Raw genomic sequence first — 23,958 nt, forward strand, 5'->3', positions numbered from 1 at the left:
CCCCCAACATTTTTTATCTGCTTTACCGATTGCAAAAAACATAAACCAGACCCAAATCTCCTTTTTACAGTTTTTTAATGACACATAAAGTATTCAAGGCATTTGTAAACCAAGGTTCCATTAGTTTAAGTTCAGAGTTTCTCCGTCTCAAAATGTGCATCAGCCAATTAAAATCGTTGACGTAGTTGCACGTGATAAAACATTACTTTAGCTGTTCCCATTAGATAACCTGGCACATTTAGCCCTATGCTAACCTGACCAGGTGGCAGTGATCATGCCCGTTAACAAGTTCTGCATCAGCCAAATACAAATGCTAATGTAGTGGGCCACTTTTCCATGAGAGCATCTTTAACATAACTCAAAGTTACTAAAATACATGAAATATTTCAACTGGACGAATAGGTCCGTGTTGTAAGCCTGGCTTCTGGTATTTTTTTTTTTTTTCACTTCATGAGCTTCATGAGATGGGGGGCCTCTAACCCACGGTTACTGTACTCCGAAGATTCACAGTCAATCGCCTTAGTGGCATACGCTAACGATGTACGATAAACTTTAAAGTTGTATAGACCTTTATCTTTTTCCCGTAAAAGCACATGAACGTGTGTGAAATGGATAAGCAAAAATGTGTCTCTTGAATTTTAGTAGCCTAGTCAAGGATTCATTGTCATGAAATATTGGCATACTACAATTGTGACAGATCAAGTGGGGCAAAAGTAAACCTTTAATTTGGAAGTTTAAAATATACATCTGGTGGCCAAGTCGACCTATTTTAAGAAATGCCATTGGTTGATGGATATAAAGTCTAAGATCTTGATAGACTGATGTGGAATTTCTTACAGGAAATGATCACTGCCGCCTGGTCAGGTTAGCATATGGCTAAATGTGCCAGATTATGTAATGGGAACAGCTAACATGTAGCATTTTATCACGTGCAACTATGTCACCGATTTGAATTGGCTGATGCGCATTTTGAGACTGAGAAAATGTTCTAATGTTCGCAAGTATGGAGCCCAAGTGTCCACAAATATGGTTTAGACTTCTGCTCCTGAGGAACACAAATCAAGGGCTGCAGACCTCCAGTTTGCATCCCAAATGGCAACATATTCCCTATATAGTGCACTACTTTTGACCAGAGAGCCCTATGGGTAGTAGTGCACTATATAGGGAATAGGGTGCCATTTGGCATGGAATACACTGTCAGAGTACACTGTCAGTCCATGAAATAATGAAAACACGTTCTGAAGAAATACTGATCAAAAGAAAGAGAGCGAGAGAAAGCGATGGAAAGCAAGTCTACAGTCTACCTTGGAGAAGTGTTGCGAGAAGGCTAAGGCTACATCTGCAATGGTACCCTATGCACTATAATAGGGAATAGGGTGCCATTTCGGACACAGCTCAAGCCTTCCTATAGTACTGCTTACACCTTGTCGAATGGAGGTAAAGGGCATCCTGGGTAACAATACTATCCTGTCCCAATTGGCACCCTTTTTCTTATATAGGTCACTACTTATGGCCAGGTTGCGTGGGAAATAGGGGATGCATGGGGACTACTTTTGCACTACCAGACCCCTATGTGCACTGTAAAGGGAGTAGGGTGCCATTTGAGATGCAAACTAAGTCGTTTTGGATGGAGCCAAAGAGAGAGCTTCAACACCAACCAATTCAAATGGAGCCATCAACAAAAAAACATATTGCAAAATACAACCCACTCCCCAATCCCCCAAATTCAATGTAACAGGTCGTTCCTATGTAAAATACTGTAGGTCATTCAGGCACAGAGAAGCAAATATACAGTTTCCTTGTTTTTGTATTTTTAAGTCATTTTATGATGTCGTCTAACAATGGTTAGGGTTAGTTCATAAATACCTACTTCTAACTAAGTTTAAGGTCTATAATACGTTGATTTTATGTCTTTAACTATTTACATGATAATAGTTTGGGAACAGTTAGCTACTAATTCATGATAATACTAATAAGAAACCATAACTTTGCATTTTTCAGCCAAGTATCATCATAGACATACAGCAATCTCTTACATAACTTGAAGACAAAGACATTTAGGCTGGGATTTAATCCCATCGCAGGCTTTGGACAATGTGCCATTTAAAGTCATTTCCGATTGAGCCAACATATGCAGCCTTTAAAACATGCATTGTGGACAAAGCCCGATCGGATTGAATCCCAGCCTAATTCATAAAACTTTACCACTGCATCAGATAAATCCGCTGTTCTTTGGAAACCGGTTTTAAAAGAGCAAATATATAATGGATATGATGCATACCTCATGCTAAACAAGGTATAAATACTGTAGTTGCTGTTCATAATGGTTTATGTTCTAGAAAACAAAAACAAGTAGTAAATTCACAGCAGCAGTCCAGTTAAACAAAAACAGCATTAGTAGTAGGTCTGTGTAGGGTTGCAAAATTCCAGTAACTTTCCCAGGTTTTCCAAAAATTCTGTGAGGATTATGGATTTCATGCTTATTCCCTCATGATTCCGGCAATCTTCTTACTGGAATTTCTGGGAAACCTTGGTAAAGGGTAAACGTTCACGGTCTTTTCCACTCCTGGCTGCAATTCATGTTTATGTCCAGCAGAGGGTGGGTCCCAGTCACTCCTGAACTGAATGATCAAAATAATCAGTTACACTGTTTCTTGTTATTGTGACTTATCTGTTGATATAATGGGCTTTGTTGATTTATTCCTTACTGCACTACTTCTTAAATGCATAAATGTCAATACAACAATGCTGAAATTAAGCAATATTGGACCTAGTGTAGAGTCAGTTTGTAAATGGGCTGGGTTCATGCTAGTAGATACCCATACACTTCCAGTCATTGCGCTAACACTAGTTAGCATTGGCTCCTGAAACTACCTCTAACTTCCTTCATCAAAATGGTATCCACGAGTTCATCTGACATTGGGGAAGTAGATTGCCAAAATCCCGAATTACCCCTTTAACATAAAAAGGGAAATTAAATTCAAAACAAATTCAATACTTTTTCAAACAAGTAAAAAACAAAAAATACATTTTGTAGATATTTGCAGTTAAAATTACAGTTTTTAGTTTTCTCTTATGTCATATTCTTTTGGATGAGGATTATGACTGAGTTTTCCCTTCCAGCAAAGACCACCTAATGTTATGTTATAAAGACAAAACTGTGTTTGTGTTCCCCATTGCCCTGGAGTAAAGTTAAAGTCCTAAAGAAGACTAACTCCACACAGACGAACTATCTATGGTGCAGACCACCACTCCAGACTAGGTGGACAGTTCGTTAGTAACTCGTCTTTGGATATAGGCAGAGAGGAAGAGAGAGGCCCCACTCGAGGGAAAATGTCTCCCTCGTTTGTTCGTTGTTTCACCCACCAAGCAAGGAGTTTTTGTACGGAGGTCAATAAGAGTGTCGAATTCCGTCAATACATTTTGTTTATGGCTTATTTGCTACATGAGGTTTACTTGATCTAATAAAAGTGTTGTAATGCTTAAGTTGTTACGAGTATACTGATATAACTAGGACACATGACATCCCGGCAACTTTGAGAAAAAACACTTCATGTGAGGAGTTGTCTCAAGATGGCTATGCATATTCATGGCATGAGGCTAGTAGCATAGCATCTCTGCCCATTGAATATATCGGTTCACGTCAACAACCCTCATCGAATATTCAGGATTACAATAATGAAATGTATCCACATATCCAAAGAAAGAATCGCTGGGAGCTAGACAGCCAGCCGTGCTGCTTTGTGGACAACGACTCCAGTTGTTAGGGTGGAGAGACATGTATCTTGTCAGTATATCCATAATCTTTGATATAGGCTAGTTAGCCGGTTAGACTGGTAGCTATTAGCATTAGCCAGTATCTGGCCTTTGGATATTGGCTAGCTAGCCGGTTAGCCTGGTAGCTATTAGCATTAGCTACTAACTAGCCATTGGATTTAAGTAAGCTAGCTGGCTAGCAGGTTACCCTTGTAGCTATTAGCATTAATCAGCTAGCTAGCAACCAATGATAGGCCCACACAGCCTGAGTTACTGTTTCAAAGGGGGCTGAAGAGTCAAATAAATGGGTGGCCCATTCTCTGCTCTGAACCAAGAGTTTAAACAGACGGTCACAAGAACAGACAGAACTGGACAAATGTCTCATGTATGACTGAGTTTTAAGTCGATATAATCCCCTCCTAAATAGTACTGTTTAATGTTGCCGCTAACCACATTCAATATTAGCTAGATATGCTCAGTATCAGCTGTGGTATAATGTGATTGAATGGGTGATAGGCTGCGTCCCAGAAGGCACCCTATTCCCTGTATAATGCACTACATTTGACCAGCGCCCTATGGACACTGGTCAAAAATATTGCACTATATAGGGAATAGGGTGCCATTTGAGATGCAAGCACAGAGAGGGGTAAAGACGTGCTACAGTAAGCCAATAAGGTACTGAGAGGTGTATGTCTGTCTGTAGAGTACACAGAGTACATGGGAGTACACAGGACCTTGCATAGAATAGAACAGGTTTGTCAGTTAGTATGTTGTGCTTGAGAGAAACGCTGCAGCTGTGATGAGGCATCATGGGTAATGTAGTACCCACAAGTCCCTTCTGAGAAGAATAATATTAGAATATACTAATGCCCAGCCCATTTTACAGTACAGTAGCACCATGTGATCATGTTGATACACAAACATTTTGATTTATGAAATGTATCAGGGTTGGAGTCAATTCAGGAAGTGATTTGAATTTAAAATTCCAAAATTGAAAACTTTACATAAATAGCTTCTTTTCAGTTTGAGAAGTCATTGACTATTGATTCAGTTTGCTTCCTGAATTGACTGCCTTCAATTCGAATTGATCCCAAACACTTGTGTGTTAACTTCTGTACATGCTGTGTTGCTAATGGGAGGAGCTATAGGAGGGTGGGCTCATTGTAATGGCTGGAATGGTATCAATGGAAACCACATGTTTGACTCCATTCCATTAATTCCATTTCAGTCATTACAATGAACCTGTCCTATAGCTCCTCCCACCAGCCTCCACTCTGCAGCTAATGATGTGCACAGCAGAGACAGACAGCTCTGTAGGTCAATAGGGAGTTGAGCTGTTCTCCTGTGACACGCCCATATAACTGTGGCCAGCTCTTTAATACCACAAATGGCCTCTCTCTGTCACTATCAGTCTATTGGTCTCTCTGCCTGTCAATCAGAGCCATGGAAGTCACCGCCCCCACCGCCTGATTGGTGTATATTTTAGAAACAGGGTGGAGACAGGAACATGAAGGCACGTGTCACAACCCCCGGGGAGGAACATGTAGAGGTGTGACCTAAAGAGGAAGAGGTGAGGCCTGTTTACTTCCTGCTCGTATATGTGGGCGGAGCCTCTGTGTGTGGCATCAGCAGAGAGGGAGGGGGCGGGTTTATTGCTCTGTTAACGAGGGTGAGGGTGCTGTGACCCCGGTTGAGAAGGAGTGCTACGGGGGGGTGGTCGCAAGGCGGGATGAACACCGGACAGGAGCGGGTTCGGGCGTGGCTCTTCTGGCCCCCCACGTGGCAGATGAGGTCAGAGACAGTGCCCAACGGGGGTAGTCGCTGGTGCCAGCGCTCCGCCTGCTCCTCCTTGTACTTGATGGAGTACCAGGTGAGGAAGATGAAGATGAAGCCAATGAACTTGAGGCTGGCGGCCAGGCCGAAGTAGACGAAGCGGAAGGAAGTGACGTCGTACTCCCAGCAGGAGCCGTGGACGCCACAGTCCTGCTGCCACAGCATACAGGTGGTGTCGATCACCGCCCCAAAATAGATGGGAGTAGGAATATACGCTGGCGGAAGAGAGAGGAGAGGAACAGTTAGAACACGAGTTCTAAACAGTTAGAACACAGCATACAGGTGGTGTTGAAGTTTGTACACCGCTGGGGAGTGAACAGAGTGAGAGACAATGCCATCTGCCATTCAGCTATGCTGCCTAAACTAGTGTTTGCAAAATACTGTTGGTTGTGACTGATCCCTTTAAGGTTTGTGTGCTTTTAAGTGCTAGACTGCAGCCAGAAACATGTTTTGAATGTTTAGAAGAAGTCTTTAGCTGGGTCTTACAGTGAAAACCAGTTTAGGAATAACCAACAGTGAAAACCAGTTTAGGAATAACCACTAGTCATTCTAGACTAATGTAAGCTACCCCATAGAAACTAGCCTATATGATCGGCACTGTGCTGACGATAAACAGGAGAAAAGTCAACGCAGCAGTTGTCAGTGCAGTACTGATATGCCACCACTGGGTGGCGCCATATATCCACTACTGAGCTGAGATGAGTCGGCCCTAGATGCAGATTTTGGGTAAATGTAGCATTTCCCCCACTAATGGTTAATGTTAAGATTGGCGGCGGGAAGCTGATCCTAGATCTGTACCTAGGAGTAATGTCATCCCAGAGCTATAGTGCATGGGCCAAATATTTCAGATAAGCAGAGTCTGAAGTTCACACAAACCAACCCTGAACTAAACACCTGGATCTAACATGTTCCTTCTGGGTCGAATGGTGGTACTGATTCTGACAGTATTATAGGTGACATGCTGCATTGTACTGTGAATGAAGCTACACACACACATGCGGCACACACATTTTCAGGGTGTTGAAATACGAGACTTTTATTCACATACCAGGAGTAGAGAAGGTCAGATGCAAGGTTATTATAATAAATGAAAACTAATAATAAACACTTTCGAAAACTGAAATAAAATAATTAACAAACCTGTTTGAAAAACTAAAACTATACTGAAACTATTATCTTTGACTCCAAAACTAAATAAATAAAAAAACATCATGAATTATGTTCAGTTCTTATCCTAAACTTTGGGCAAAAATCTAATGGGGTTTTCAAGCTTTGCTATGTCCTGGCAGCATTTACCTGCCAGATTCAGATGTTTCAAATAGCCATAGCTTGTGCATCACTATCACTACCTTTCACTGGCTAACATTGAAGAAATACGCTACTTTCTGTCAGTAATCCTTCAATTAAATAATATAAAACGAAATAGAAATGTTTTTATAAAACTCTACACTAAAAATGAGTAAATCAGGTCTGAAAACAAACTGGAACTGAACTGAATTTCAAATAAAAATCAAAACGAATAGAAATGTAAAAAAAATATATATATAAAAACAAAACTTTAATAATCTTGGTCAGAATGATGTTCTAGTATTACCCTACAGCCCTGCAGGCTGTTTCAGACCAGTCATGAAATACCTTTTCAAATACTTGACTTCAGTGGTGGCTGGTGGAATTTTAAATCTAAGGAATGGAATATCAAACATGTTTTTCATGTGTTTGATACCATACCATTCATTCCATTCCAGACCAAAATTACTATGAGCCGTCCTCCCCTCAACAGCCTCCACTGGTTGGTTCAGTGATGTGGGAACACTACAAGCTCACTGTGCCTGTAAAAATGCCCAGTAACTCATAGAACTACATATAGAGTCACATAATATGAATGATAGGATCTCTACGCAGAAACTTACCCAGAGTTCTTAACAGGACAAACTGCATCCCCAGAGCGAATGGTCTCTCCTGTTCATCCACAGACCTGAGGAGTGATGGACAGAGACAGATTGACGGAGAGTGAGACTGGATAACAGAGGAACATACTAAAGTATAAAGTGCATACACTTCCTTATAAAAACACTAACATATATACACTGAGTATACAAAACCTTAAGAACACATGCTCTTTCCATGACATAAGGGATCATAACTTTCAACTGGATTCACCTATGAAAACACTAACATATACACTGAGTATACAAAACATTAAGAACACCTGCTCTTTCCATTCTATGTCATGGAAAGAGCAGGTGTTCTTTATGTTTTGTATACTCAGTGTATATGTTAGTGTTTTTATAGGTGAATCCAGGTGAAAGCTATGATCCCTTATTAATGCCACTTGTTAAATTCACTTCAAACAGTGTAGATGAAGGTGAGGCGACAGGTCTTAAGACATGTATTCTGTATGTGTGCCATTCAAAGGGCTAATGTTCAAGACAAAATATTTGAGTGCCTTTGAACGGGGTATGGTAGTAGGTGCCAGGTGCACCGGTTTGTGTCAAGAACTGCAACGCTGCTGGGTTTTTCACGCTCAACAGTTTCCTGTGTTTATCAAGAATGGTCCACCACCCAAATGACACCCAGGCAACTTGACACAACTGTAGAAAGCATTGGAGTCAAAGCCCTGTAAATCTAACATTTTGCAATCTGACATATGATAGATAAAACTTTATCTCAACGCATTAATGCCGACTGCACATAATTCTGCACTTTTCACACATTACATTCAACACCGGAATTGAATTCCTATGTCAGACTTCCTTCATGAGGAGTTAGATCAGTGTTCATGAAGGAAAGGGTTCAAGGGAAGGAAGCTGGGTAACACTTTACTTAGTGGCGATATGCAGCATTCATAAATCATTCATATGCATGGCAAGGAGTTTTTAAAGAGTTTGAGTGGCCACAGTCCTCCTACCTGAGAGTGACTATGATAGCGGAGGGCTGAGCGCAGGCGGTGATGAGTGTGACGATGAAGAGGAAGATGAGGAAGGGGATGAGGGTGTTACAGGTGCGGTCACACTTCCCCGACACCGCGAAGCCGTTCTCGTTCAGGTAGGTCTTAACGATGACCAGCTGCAGTTGGTTGCCTTGACCACCAGCGGGAGGGCTGATGACCTGTCGGCTCTGGACACACGTACACTCTGTGTAGTTCCTGATCTGTTGGTGGAGGAGATGGACATGTTTAATACATATACACTCCTCTAAGTATTTATTTGGACAGTGAAGCTACATCTTTTAACTTGGCTCTATACTCCAGCATTTTGGATTTGAGATCAAATGTTTCATATGAGGCGACAGTACAGAATGTCACTTTTATTTATTTTTTCAGACATATCTGTTTTACCGTTTAGAATTGAAAGCACATTATGAATCTAGCACCCTCATTTTAAGGTGTTATAAGTATTTGGACAAAATCAGTGTATTACATTTAGTCAAAAGTGTAGTATTTGGTCTCCTCATTCTGGCACACACTAGACAGCTTACCGCCCCAGGTTTTTTCCACAAAAGCAATCATTGCGACATTTATGGAAACGGCAGATGTAGGAGACATTTTCTAAAGATTGAATACATTTTTATATGTTCGAAGGCTGGATTTGTCTTTTGTCAAAGTTTCTTCATTGCAACAAATGAGGGAACGTGTATTTTGAAATAACTTATATTGCAGAATAATGTTGAAGGTACGCGGGGGGCACATGATGTTATCACGTCACATTTGTCTTCTAGGTGCACTTTCTAAATGTGGTAAAAAAAATCACTGGACAAGTTAATGGAAATATAGCTAATGACTACATCAAGCTTGTTGGATACATTTGCAGTTTGTTGTGATTGTGTTTCAGATTATGTGTGCCCTATATAAATGAATGGTAAATAATGTATTGTGTCATTTTGGAGTTGCCTTTATTGTAAATAAGAATAGAATATCTCCCCCCCCCAAAATGCTAACCTCCCCCGTTATTGATAACGGTGAGAGGTTAGCATGTTTTATGGGTATGATCCTTGTACATTTGTAACTTTCTTGCTAATCTTTATTCACGATTCATTCATGATTATCCGTAATCATGGTGGCATCCACATTCATGTAGAAGTGTTGAGAAACAATAATGACACAGTATACACACACACACCTGGCCGTGACTCCACTCTCAGGGAGAGTGGGATATGCAGGACAAAAAGACATTGTCACGGCCGTTGTGAGGAGACCAAGGCGCAGCGTGATCAGCGTACATTCTTCTTTATTATAAGAATGAACACTGAACAAACGAACAAAATAACAAAATGAACCGTGAAGCTAATATGAGTAGTGCAGACAGGCAACTAAACATAGAACAAGAACCCACAAACACCAAAAGGAAAATGGCTACCTAAATATGATCCCCAATCAGAGACAACGATAAACAGCTGCCTCTGATTAGGAAACATATCAGGCCACCATAGACATACAAATACCTAGACCTACAAAAACCCTAGACTTACAAAAAAAAAACAGACAATACAAAAACGAACGTACCCACCCTAGTCACACCCTGACCTAACCAAAATATAAAGAAAACAGAGATATCTCAGGTCAGGGCGTGACAGACATTTCCATTTCACACCTCACACTTGTATACTCTCTAATTATACGTACACAAACATACTCTTCCAAGTAAACACACACACACACACACACACACACACACACACACACACACACACACACACACACACACACACACACACACACACACACACACACACACACACACACACACACACACACACACACACACACACACACACACACACACACACATACACACACAGTTTATGTGGTTTGCAGGAAAGGACAAAGTTAACTTGCACACACACACTCTTTCTGGGAAACTTGCCAGTGGGACATTGTATTCCATCTCCTAGAACCCTTAATGCAGCAGAAACATTCAACTCTCAGTGGTAATCAAACCCATCCCTGCTCCCTGGGCTGCACCAAAGGCACCTTGGGATGTTATACTGTACTGTAGCTATGTAGTGAGACTTCTGCACTGTGGGTGCATTGTGTGCTCAGCCAAACACGCATTCTCTCTAAGGCCAGTGTTGTGCCTAAATAATCTAGAGATGTGTGTGTGCCCCATGAACACTGGTAATAAGTAGCGCACTACATAGGGAATAGGTTGTAATTTGTAACTCGCCCCTAGGCATTTCCCTGTCTAGCTTTGCTGTGATATCCTGTCTGATATTGTTTTTAGGATGGGTCTTCCTGCCCAGGGTTTACCTCTCAGAGAAGGGGAGAGGGGGTAGAGGACTCAATGTTATTGTAGGCTGCGGCTAAATGGCTTACAATGGGCTAGCATAACATATTAGATAATCTTTTCAGGTTTACTCCCAAATCAACTCTCACAGAGCTTAAAAGTACTATACATATTTTACTGAATACCGTACAGACTCATTTGACGTTTTTTTGTTTCTTTTGGCAACCAGGGTTATTGGGAATAAGATGCATTTTGAATGCTGAATAATCTTCAGGAGACAGCTGGGATTAAGTCATGAAACACTTCTGAACAACTGTTCTATTGCAGCTAGGCAACCAGCACGCCTTTCACTGAAGCACCATTGGGCATCCTAAATGGCACCCTATTCCCTATATAGTGCACTACTTTTGACCAGAGCCTTATGGGCCTAGTGCACTAAATAGATAATAGGGTGCCATTTGGGACGCACACAAATGTCTCCCAGAATGTCTAAAGGGCAGATACGGTTGTCGAGTTCCAGTACGACTGTGCAGCTAGCTAGGGTTGGGCGATATGGCCTAAAAATCCTATCTCGATTTGTTTCAAACTTATGGGTGATTCACAATATACACTCAGTGGCATGTTTATTAGGTACACCACCACGTTAGTGAAAATAGTCGCTCCTACAGACAGTGAGTCAGGTACCTGTGGCTTGCTATATAAAGCAGGCAGTCAGGCATAAAGGCATTCAGTTACTGTTCCATGTAATGGTCAAAATGAGTGACCTAAGAAACTTTGAGCGTGGTATGATCTTCAGTGCCGGGCGTGATTGTTTCAGTATCTCAGAAACGTCCAGTCTCCTAGTCCAGTCTTTACACTGTACAACAGTGTCTAGGGTTTACCAAGAATAGTGCAACAAAACAAAAAACATCCAGTCAGCGTCAGTCATGTGGGCGAAAACAGCTCGTTGATGTGAGGTCAAAGGAAAATGGCAAGAGTCGTGCAAGCTAACAGGCGGGCCACAAACAAGCAAATAACGGTGCAGAACAACAGTGGTATGCAGAGCGGCATCTCGGAACGCACAATTTGTCGGTCCTTGTCACGGATGGGCAATAGCAGCAGACGACCACACCGGGTTCCACTCCTTTCAGCTAAAAACAAGAAGAAGCAGCTCAAGTGGGCACACGATCACCAACACTGGACAATTGAGGAGTGGAAAAACATCCAACATATCCCTGTTCCTGTTGCGTCATGCTGATGGAAGAGTCGGGATTTGGTATAAGCAATGGCTCCATTCTGCCTGGTGTCAACGGTAGACTGTTGGCGGTACAGATGGTACAGACTGTAATGGCGTGGGGAATGTTTTCCAGACACACATTAGGTCCCTTGATACCAATTTAGCAACGTTTGAACCCAGTATTAGATGGATGTACCTAATAAACTGGCCATTGAGTGTATATTGCGATTTCTCTAGATGCGCTTTGTTGTACAATTAAAGGTCAAAACACTGGATTTCAGACAATCAGCAATACTCTAATGAATTCAGGGCTTGTGAAATTATACCTAGGCTAATTATTATTACAATTTTTTTTTATTTTACCTTAATTTAACCAGTTGAGAACAAGTTCTCATTTACAACTGCGACCTGGCCAAGATAAAGCAAAGCAGTGCAACGCAAACAACAACAACAACAACAGAGTTACACATGGAATAAACAAACGTACAGTCAATAACGCAATAGAAAAAAATCGATATACAGTGTGTGCAAATGATTTAAGATCAGGGAGGTAAGTCAATAAATAGGCCGTAGTGGCGAAGTAATTACAATTTAGCAATTAAACACTGGAGTGATAAATGTGCAGAAGATGAATGTGAGATACTGGGGTGCAAAGGAACAAAAAAAAACAAATAACAATATGGGGATGAGGTAGTTGGATAGGCTATTTACAGACGGACTATGTACAGGTGCAATGATCTGTGAGAGGCTCTGACAGCTGATGCTTAAAGTCAGTGAGGGAGATATGAGTCTCCAGCTTCAGTGATTTTTGTAATTCGTTCCAGTCATTGCAGCAGAAAACTGGAAGGAAAGGCGGCCATAGGCTTTGGGGCTGACCAGTGAAATATACCTGCTGGAGCGCATGCTACAGGTGGGTGCTGCTATGGTGAACAGTGAGCTGAGATAAGGCGGGGCTTTACCTAGCAAAGACTTATACATGACCTGGAGCCAGTGGGTTTGGTGACGGATATGAAGCGAGGGCCAGTCAACGAGAGCATACAGGTCGCAGTGCTGGGTAGTATATGGGGCTTTGGTGACAAAATGGATAGCACTGTGATAAACTGCATCCAATTTGCTGAGTAGAGTGTTGGAGGATATTTTGTAAATGACATTGCCGAAGTCAAGGATCGGTAGGATAGTCAGTTTTACGAAGGTATGTTTGGCAGCATGAGTGAAGGATGCTTTGTTGCGAAATAGGAAGCCGATTCTAGATTTAATTATATGACTTCAACAACCATAAGATCCACTAATTGTAATTCATCAAATTTATTTGATACAGCTGGCACACAACAGACCACTTAATTCAAACAACTGCCCAAATGACATAATTTATTGTCATTCAGTTAAAAGGGGCCTGTGGTTGTGTGCTGGCGCTAACAATGTGAGTTGAGCTGTCTCTCTACAATCTCTCAGGATCAAGGATACAGAGTCTTGAACGCGGGGAGCAAACACAATTCTTCAGGTCTCAGACAAGCCTACTCATCACATACACACATGTGTACAGGTGTTGCCTGGTCAGTCGAGTGTGTACTTACCCCAGTGCTGCCGTTGCTCACCGTGCTGCACCCAGCCAGGCAGGGGTTAAAGTAGGTGATGCTGTCAGAGCCACACACCGGGGCGTACTCATGGATCTTACAGCCACAGTTCACATTACAGCCTCCAGTCAGGTTATGATGGGTCATAGTCAGGGTGGGCCTGGAGAGAGAGTTGAGTTACATTTCATTTTATTGGAGTAATGATATGTTGCACACCAGTATTTCCAACATTTTCAGAACAAACAAGGAATTGTAAGATAGATAAAGAGAGAGAGATGTGTACAAAACATTATGAACATGACATACACTGACCAGGTGAATGCTATGATCCCTTATTGATGTCACTTGTTCAATCCACTTCAATCAGTGTCAATGAAGGGTAGGAGACAGGTTGAAGAAGGATTTTTAAGCCTTGAGACAACTAATATTTAATATCTAATATTTAAGTGCCTTTGAACGGGGTATGGTAGTAGGTGTCAGGCACACCGGTTTGTGTCAAGAACTGCAACGATGCTGTTTTTTTCCAGGCTCAACAGTTTCCTGTGTGTATCAAGAACAGTCCACCACCCAAAGGACATCCAGCCAACTTGACACAACTGTGGGAAGCATTGGAGTCAACATGGGCCCGGGGGGGGTTCTACTCAATATTAGGAAGGTGTTCTTTATGTTTTGTACACTCACTGTGTGTATATATATATATATATATATATATATATATATATATATATATATATATATATATATATATATATACACATTATATAGAGAGAGAGAGATAGAGCAATAGAGAAAGATAGACAGAGAGAGAGATATAGAAAGAGAGTGATAGGGACTGGATAAACGTTACAGTAGTTCTGTGGGAACCAGGTTCTAACTCAAACAATGATCTGATCCCTCTGAACACAGTGGGGCAGAGAAGCCTGTCTCCAGTTGACTCTGGGAGTTCCAACACTGAGCTCTATCGGAACAATAGAACACAACACCTCAATATTCGGAGAACTTTCCCGAATACCCTGCTTATTTACTCCTGATTCCGTGAATCTTCCAACAGGGATTACTAGAAAACCTGGGAATTGTTGAAACCTATAGTCAGGCTACAAACACCACCATGCGAAAGCACACAGACAGGAATATACTTTTACATTCAAAACATACAAATAGCATGATATTTTCCCTCACTTCTATCATTACGCCACTATGCACCACTAGACCATGTTATGGCAACTCCAAATGATGTCAGCAGTCACATTTTTGTTGCCTTTACTTAGTCATCGAGAACACGTTCTCTTTTACAATAACGACCTGGAGCCCCTAAATCTAATTATCTACCGGTCAATCTGTCCGGTTAGGTCCGTTCAGGTCAGGTTGAGATAACCCTTCAGTTGTGAGTTGGGTTGTTGGGTCTGACCCTGACATAACAAACCCCCGTCAAATTCCAGCACTAGGCCAACAGGCAGGGGAGGGGGCACAGAATGGAGTCCGTCTGCCCCTGCTTGGCGACCCACTCGCACTATGGTGATTACACATCTCCACTCTAGACAAAGCCACTGTGACTGGCTGGCTGCACCAGTTGGAGCCAGCAGATGTTACATAAACATAAAATAAAAAGCCAAAGAGTCAGCCAACAGGATACAGATTAGTATACTATAGCAGGAGAGGGGGCAGTGGATGAATTCCCTGGTACTGTAGTTATGTTTCCCTACTGTTGGTATAATGTTTGTCTTGGGTGACAGAGGTCAGAGGTGAACTAGGGTCAGACACATAGTCTGCTTCCCAAGTGGAAGCCTAATCCCTATATAGTGAACTACTTTTGACCAGAGCCCGTATAGTGCACCATTTTCTACCCAGGATAGCAATGCCCTATATAGTGTATAGGGTGCCATTTCCGAGGCGGTCAGAGTGTGTGTTAGTATGAATCAGTAGTTATGCCACTATTGACATTCCTCATGATATTGCCAGTAAACCCAGTCCTCTTCATCATCAGCTCACAGCTTCCTGTTAACTGATCTATACACAGACTCTCTGAGACAAAGGAATGCTCAGGACAGTCTGTCTGGGACACTGGTCAGGTTAGACAGGACAACGCTGACTCTCTGAGACAAAGGAATGCTCAGAACAGTCTGTCTGGGACAATGGTCAGCTCAGACAGGACAGTGCAGAAGTAGAAAAGAGAAGAAGGTCTGATACTGTAGAGTGGGAGAGAGACACATTACATACCGCCTGCGTCCCAAATTGCACCCTATTCCCTACATAGTGAACTACTTTGACCAAGTCCCAGTAGTCCACTATAGCATAGTGCACTACCAGGCTGTATCACAACCGGCCGTGATCGGGAGTCCCATAGGGCAGCGCACAATTGGCCCAGCGTCGTCCGGGTTTGACCGGGGTAGGCCGTCATTGTAAATAAGAATTTGTTCTTAACTGACTTGCCTAGTTAAATAAAGGTGAAATGAAATAAATAAGCTAAATAAAGGGAATAGGGTGCCATTTAAAACGCATCCACTGTACAGCTGTTGCTTTGGATCACATACACTATACATGTTAGCGGTGTGTGTGTGTGTCTGTGTGTCCATCCGTGCGTGTGCTCTTGGGTGAGTGAGCCTGTACTTACACGTGTGCTTGTGTGTGTGTGTGTTCGTTTGTTAGCGTGTGCGTGTGCTTAAGTGTGCATGCCGTGTGTGTGTGTGTGTGTGTGTGTGTGTGTGTGTGTGTGTGTGTGTGTGTGTGTGTGTGTGTGTGTGTGTGTGTGTGTGTGTGTGTGTGTGTGTGTGTGCGTCCACAGACGTCCATGCCATCCAGGGACGCAGGATGGGGATCAAGCATGAGGAGTGATGATTACGCAAACATCTAAACTTGACGGGACTATATAAAACAGAACAGAAATAGAAGGTGATGTGGGGAAGAATCCTATGTGTTCCACAGCAGATGATAGCGTTGCGTGCGTGTGTGAGTGTGTGTGGTTGCTAATGAACCAGTCACACCAACGCCACGCCAATAGAACTAACGGCTGTTGAATAGGTGTTGATGATGGTTAAAATAGAACACTGGTGTTAAATACTGTATTCGCTCACAGTGGCAAATGATAAACTATTGAAGAATAGCAATAGTCTTCAGTGATATAAGGACTCATAGTAGTAATCATGTATAAGTCTTGTAGCCAATACCATAGAGTACATAGTAGTAATAGAATACTGTGATTGCTGCTTGATATCAAGTCAGATTCAGTGCTCAGTAACAGTGGCTCACTTCAAGGTGGACCCTGGAGTTAAACAGGACTGCATCATTGCACCTAGCCTGTTTTCTATCTTCATTGTGGCCATCCTCCACCTCACAGGCTCAAATCTGCCTCAGGGAGTCCAAATCCTGCACAGGACAGACTGCAAACTTGAACAGATTCAAGGCCAAGAGAAAAAATCACCAACACTTCCATTGTGGAGCTCCAGTATGCAGACGATAACGCCATCACTGCCCACTCGGAAGAGGACTTTCAGTGCATCCTGGACGCTTTCGCAAAAGGCAGACAAGCTTCTCGGTCTGGCCGTCCAAAATCCTCCACCAACCACAGCGTGACAAAAATACACCAGCCCCAGCAATACAAAATGACAATAGCACTCTTGAAAATGTGGACCACTTTCCCTACTTTGGCAGCCTTCTCTCCTCCAAAACCGACATTGACGCGGAGATACATCACCGCCTAAGCCATGCCAGTGGTGCTTTCTCAAGACTGAGGAAAAGAGTCTTCAAAAATCGCAACATCCAGTCCAGAACCAGAATCCTGGTCTACAAAGCAGTACTGTTCCCTATTCTACTGTATGGGTCAGCAATATGGACCACATACAGCAGCCATCTTAAAGCCTTGGTGTCACCAAAGATGGCCTCCGCAACATCATGAGGATCAGCTGGGAAGACAAGCGCATCAACACCAGTGTCCTTAAGGAGGCAAGCATCAGTAGCACCACTCAACACCAGCATTGATGGACTGGCCATGGTGCCAACTCGCCTCCCGAAACAGGTCAGTGGGCTCCTGGAGGACAAAAGAAGCGATACAAGGACAAGCTAAAGACTAATCGCAAAAAGTACTACAAAAGACAGGTCGACATGGAGAAAAACTGTTCAAGAGGGGGTAGCGCGGTACAAAGAAGATCTCCGCCGTGGCGCAGAGGACAAGCGGCAACTTCGAAAGGAGAGACTTTCCATCAAGAAGGTCCAACCATCACTCACCGCCTGCCCACACTGCACCAAAATACGTGGCTCCCAGATCGGCCATCTGAAGACCCACAAGCAGGACCCATCAAGAGGACAATCATACACGACCCAGAGTGACCGCCGATGATGATGAGTATATAGTAACGACTCTTACCCTGTGGATTTCACTGTGGTAATAGTCACAGTGATATCAGCGATCCTTATCCACTTAATGTAATAGTAACATCTGTGTAATAGTATTGTAGTAACTCTTACCCAGTGCTGTATGGGACGTAACTAGATGTAATAGTTATACCTCAATATTACTACTCTGATATACTGTATCTTACTCTGTGGTGTATGGAATATTGATGTAATAGTAATATCTGTAGTAGTATTGTAGAAGTAATGTGGTTACTCTTACCAGGAGGTGTATGGTATGTCGATATAATAGTGTACAGTACCAGTCAAAGGGTTTTTCTAAATGTGTACTATTTTCTTCATTGTAGATTAATAGTGAAGACTTCAAAACTATGAAATAATACATATGGAATCATGTAGTAACCAAAAAAGTGTTAAACAAATCAAAATATATTTTAGATTCTTCAAAGTAGCCACCCTATGCCTTGATGACAGCTTTGCACACTCTTGGCATTCTCTCAACCAGCTTCATGAGGTATGCAGTGCATCCTGGACGCAGGATGTTGCACAGTGCACCAGTGCACCAGCTGTTTCCTTGGTAAAAGTTAACATGTTGAATTTATTTCCTTCTTAATGCATTTGAGCCAATCAGTTGTGTTGTAAAAAGATAGGGATGGTTTGCAGAAGATAGCCATATTTGGTAAAAGACCAAGTCCATATTATGGCAAGAACAGCTCAAATAAGCAAAGAGAAATTACAGTCCATCATTACTTTAAGACATGAAGGTCAGTCAATATGGAAAAAGATTATTCAAGTGCAGTCGCAAAAACCATCAAGCGCTATGATGAAACTGGCTCTCATGTGGACTGCCACAGGAAAGGAAGACCCAGAGTTACCTCTGCTGCAGAGAATAAGTTCAATAGAGGGACAGCCTCAGAAATTGCAGCCCAAAAAAATTCTTCACTGAGTTCAAGTAACAGACACATCTCAACATCAACTCTTCAGAGGAGACTGCACGAATCAGGCCTTCATGGTCGAATTGCTGTAAAGAAACCACTACCAGGACACCAATCAGAAGAAAATACTTGCTTGGGCCAAGAAACACGAGCAATGGACATTAGACCGGTGGAAATCTATCCTTTGGTTTGATGAGATTTTTTGTTACAACCTCCATATCTTTGTGAGACGCAGAGTAGGTGAACGGATGATCTCTGCATGTGTGGTTCCCACTGTGAAGCATGGAGGAGGAGGTGTGATGATGCTTTGCTGATGACACTGTCAGTGATTTATTTAGAATTCAAGGCACACTTAACCAGCATGGCTACCACAGCATTCTGCAGCGATACGCCATCCCATCTGGTTTGTGCTTACTGGGACTATCATTTGTTTTTCAACCGGACAATGACCCAACACACTTCCAGGCTGTGTAAGGGCTATTTTACCAAGAAGGAGAGTGATGCATCAGATGACCTGGCCTCCACAATCAGCATATGTGGAAACTCCTTCAAGACAGTTGGAAAAGCATTCCAGGTGAATCTGGTTGAGAGAATACCAAGAGTGTGCAAAGCTGTCATCAAGGCAACTTGCCCAGTGGTGTATGGTATGTGTTGATGTTATACTAATATCTGTTGAATTGTAGTAGTATTGTAGTAGTAGTAACTCTTACCCAGTGGTGTATGGTATGTTGATGTTATAGTAATATCTGCAGTATTATATTCATAGTATTGTAGTTTTTCTCCATAACTTACCCGGTCGTCTATGGTATGTTGATATAATAGTAATATATGCAGTGTAGTAGTAGTATTGTAGTAACTCTGTAGTTGTATTGTAGTAACTCTTTAACTGCTGCCTAGTTAAATAAAGGTTAAATAAAAAAATGTAAATCAACTATTACCCAGTGCTGTATGGCATGTATAGTATTATATGTGGTATTATATTAGTAGTATTGTAGAAGTAGTAGTAGCATTGGAGTAGCAGTAGTTGTGTTGTAACTTACCCAGTGGTGTATGGTATGTTGATGTAATAGTAGTATCTGTAGTAGTATATTAGTAGTATTGTAGTAGTAGTAGTATTGCATTAACTCACCCAGTGGTGTATGGTATATTGATACCTCCCAGGTTGATGCTCTCACAGCCCACGATGAAGAGCGTAGAGAAACAGAGCAGAGACACCCCGCAACAGATCATAGCCAGCTTGGCTGACTCTCTGGCTCCCAACTTCAGCTTCTTGATGATGTAGCCCCCTAGGACGATACCCACCCCAGCACTGGGCACGATGATCACACCTGAGTTGGGGGAGAGAGAGCGAGAGGGAAAGAGAGAGGGGAAAGAGGGGGAGGGAGGCAGAGAGAGAGAGGGAGGAGAGCGAGAGCGAGAGGGAAAGACGGCGAGAGTGATTGAGGGTCAATTATAGTTCAGGAAAAGCATTCAAGACAAGAAATTGGCAGAGGGCATGGTATTAGAGGGATATTGTAACAAACATGGACAACACGTTGTTGTGAAACATATTATTCATGGGTTGCACTTTCCTCACTCGGTCGCATCGTTGCCATTGTCATCAACGTTCTACAGATGACTCAGCATATTGATGTCGCACTGATGGTTAATGCCAAGTCTTTCTGAACGGTGACTAATGACCGTTTCGTCAAATTTACACTATAGTGGCCTGGAAATAAGATGACATTGCTAAAGTAGACAAATAATTAGTAGGAAACAACTTTGCCACCATTATGATGTCGTCAGGCTCACTTTAGAGAGCAAAGTTAGTCAGAAATAGCTAGCAATGCTAACGTTAGCTAGCTACAATTTCAGCGTTCTCCACTCTAGACAACGTTATACTGCATCTAAAGTCAATCTGGAGACATCACAATGATGACAAAAGCTTGCCCTACTAATTATTTGCCTCCTTTTGAAATGTCGTGTTTCCAAGCCACAGTAAATCACTTTGACGAAATCTTCATCAGCACCCATTGAGATTGCATTGAGTAGAATGCTCAGTTGGGCAACAGGCCTAAAACAAAAGTTCAAAACAATATTGTGGCAAAATGCAACAAATTAATAAATGTGACGAAGAAGCTGTTGGGCAATAAAGTAGCAGGAGGTTGGTTACTGTACTGTATAATAGCAGTGAGTAGTGTGGGTTGGGGCTGTGAGTTCTATTAGGGCCGGCTTTAGGAGGGCTGTAGTAGTTAGAGGCTGGAGCCGGGTTAGGGCAGCAAACACACCCACACCCTAGTTGACAGGCAGGGTAAGTCACAGCTGACGGCTGGCAGCAGAGGCAGGACGGGGTCAGTGTGTAATTCCACTGGAAGTCTAGGACCCAGAGAGGCTGCACATGCCTGTCCTCTATCCCAGCCACAGGCCCTCTCGGCTGGGTAACAAGGCAGGGGAGACAGTGGATGAACGGGGATGGAGTGAGACGGTAGGAAACATAGGATCAGAGAAGAGAGTGTTCTGAGTCCTGTGTGTGTGTGTTTGCATGTTTGGACACTCACATAGTATGTACTATATCTCCCTCTCGCGTTCTCACTCACATACACACATTCCCCATTTACATGATCTTTATATGAACTACAGATGTAGGACCTTAATTTGAGCCAGTTTGCTATAGTAGGAAAATAACCCTGCAGAAACAGGACATGTGAATAATTATGTGGATTATACAGTGCATTCGAAAAGTATTCAGACACACCACATTTTGTTACGTTACAGCCTTATTCTAAGATGGATTAAATAGTCCCCCCCCCCCCCCCCCCCCCCCCCTCATCAATCTACACAATGCACTATAATGACAGGCACAGATCTGGGACAACAAAACATTTCTGCAGCATTGAAGGTCCACAAGGACACAGTGGCCTCCACCAAGGCCCTTCTCCCCCATTTCAGAATTAGGCTGTAATGTAACAAAATGTGGAAAAAATAAAAGGGTCTGAATACTTTCCGAATGCACTGTAAACACACACTTAAACACACGCACGCACACACACACACACACACTGAAGCTGTAGTCTTATATCTCCCTCTCTAACTTTAAGCATCAGCTGTCAGAGCAGCTTACAGATCACTGTACCTGTACAGTGTATTTAGCACACCTAACTACCTCATCCCCATATTATTACTTACCCTCTTGCTCTTTTGCACCCCAGTATCTCTACTTTCACATCATCATGTGCACATCTATCACTCCAGTGTTAATGCTAAATAGTAATTATTTTGCCTCCATGGCCTATTTATTGCCTTACCTCCCTACTCTTCTACATTTGCACACACTGTACATAGATTTTTCTATTGTGTTATTGACTGTACGTTTGTTTATGTGTAACTCTGTGCTGTTGTTTTTGTCGTACTGCTTTGTTTTATCTCAACCAGGTCGCAGTTGTAAATGAGAACTTGTTCTCAACTGGCCTACCTGGTTAAATAAAGGTGAACAAATAAAATAAAAACACACACACCTCACACACACATCTGTCTGCTAAAGCTTCCCTCTGCTGCTGCTGTCTTCTCTCTCACTTTCTCTATCCTCGCTCTCCGTCTTTCTGTCACCCTCTCGCTCACACTGGCATTCCTTTATGTGTGTGTGTGACGGGCCCTCTCGGCCGGGTAGCGAGGCAGGGGGGACAGGGGATGGAGGGGGACGGAGGGAGGGGGTTGGAAACACAGGAGCAGAGAGGAGAGCAGCGTTCGACATGTTATACACCTTGACAGCGTGTTACGTGCAGAGAAAAAGACCCCCTCTCTTTTCAGCGAGATCGCAAGACGGACATCTTCTGCTACCAGGACAACACATGATTTAAACAGCATTTCTACAGTGGTGCTTCTGGCTACAAAGAGGGAGGAGAAGTGGACAGAGGAAGAAAGGAGGGATAGAATGATGGATGAGACGGAGGACAGCACAAAGAAGGTTAGAAAGAATGTTTTAGTAGAAAGATGCGTGTGTGTGTGTGTGTGTGTGTGTGTGTGTGTGTGTGTGTGTGTGTGTGTGTGTGTGTGTGTGTGTGTGTGTGTGTGTGTGTGTGTGTGTGTGTGTGTGTGTGTGTGAGAGAGAGAGAGAGAGAAAGGTGTGGGTGATGATGCTACTATTTCTGTAGCTTTAACTAATGAGCCGAGAACAGTGACGGTTCTCTCGGGCCCCTGAGAGAACGCAGATACACACACACACACACACACCACACACCACAGCACACACCTATGCACACATACTCGCAAACAGGCATACATGCATTTACACCCCCTCCCCACCACATCACACACTCAACACCTCTACCATTCCTACACTCCTATGACAGTATTCTCTTATCTCTTCTTAAAACAAGCTAGGATGTTCATACCCATTATGTTCAAAAAGCATATCAGGATCAGACCCCCCCCCCGTACATGTGATCTTATTCATAATAACCCAAAAGACTAAATTGATCCTAGATCAGCACTCTGTGATGCTTTGTGAATGGTTAGGTCAGCCCTCATCATTCCATCACTCTGCTCCTCCTAAGGTATCCTCTGTTGACATCATCATCTTAAACTACTAACCTATCTTACTCTCTTCTTGTCTCTTGGCAACAGGCAGATGATCTAACGTCACCGTGGGTGCCTCACACACACACACACACACACACACACACACACACACACACACACACACACACACACACACACACACACACACACACACACACACACACACACCTCTCCCTCCCTGGGCTGTCAATATCGAGTTGTCAATCAATGACCTGCTAGTTCCCAATAATCGCAATACAGATTAGGGTGTTAAGTGTTATAGATTGGAAGAGACGATTCACTGATTAAGGTATAACAGTCTGACCTCTGTATGTGTTGATGGGTGGTGAGCTTTTGAAGTAATATGGCTGCCTTGGTACATGTACATATGTATACATGCGTTTAAAATACATGTTATTACAAATGCTACAGCAAAGGCAATGTGGAAACGATGTTACGGAATGTCTGTGTTGTGATGTGAGTGTGGGTTCGTGTCGCTAATGGGTGCCATTTGGGTCATTTGGTCAGTGCATGAGAAC

At 42.7% G+C, this 23,958-nt stretch overlaps 1 pseudogene; it reads right to left on the reverse strand.

The window, feature by feature from the left end:
• Positions 1 to 58: 58 nt before the first annotated feature.
• Positions 59 to 23,958, reverse strand: part of LOC129859297 (solute carrier organic anion transporter family member 5A1-like) — a 92,185-nt pseudogene continuing 68,285 nt past the window's right edge.

The sequence above is a fragment of the Salvelinus fontinalis genome, chromosome 7 (assembly GCF_029448725.1).
Source record: "Salvelinus fontinalis isolate EN_2023a chromosome 7, ASM2944872v1, whole genome shotgun sequence".
Lineage (NCBI taxonomy): Eukaryota > Metazoa > Chordata > Actinopteri > Salmoniformes > Salmonidae > Salvelinus > Salvelinus fontinalis.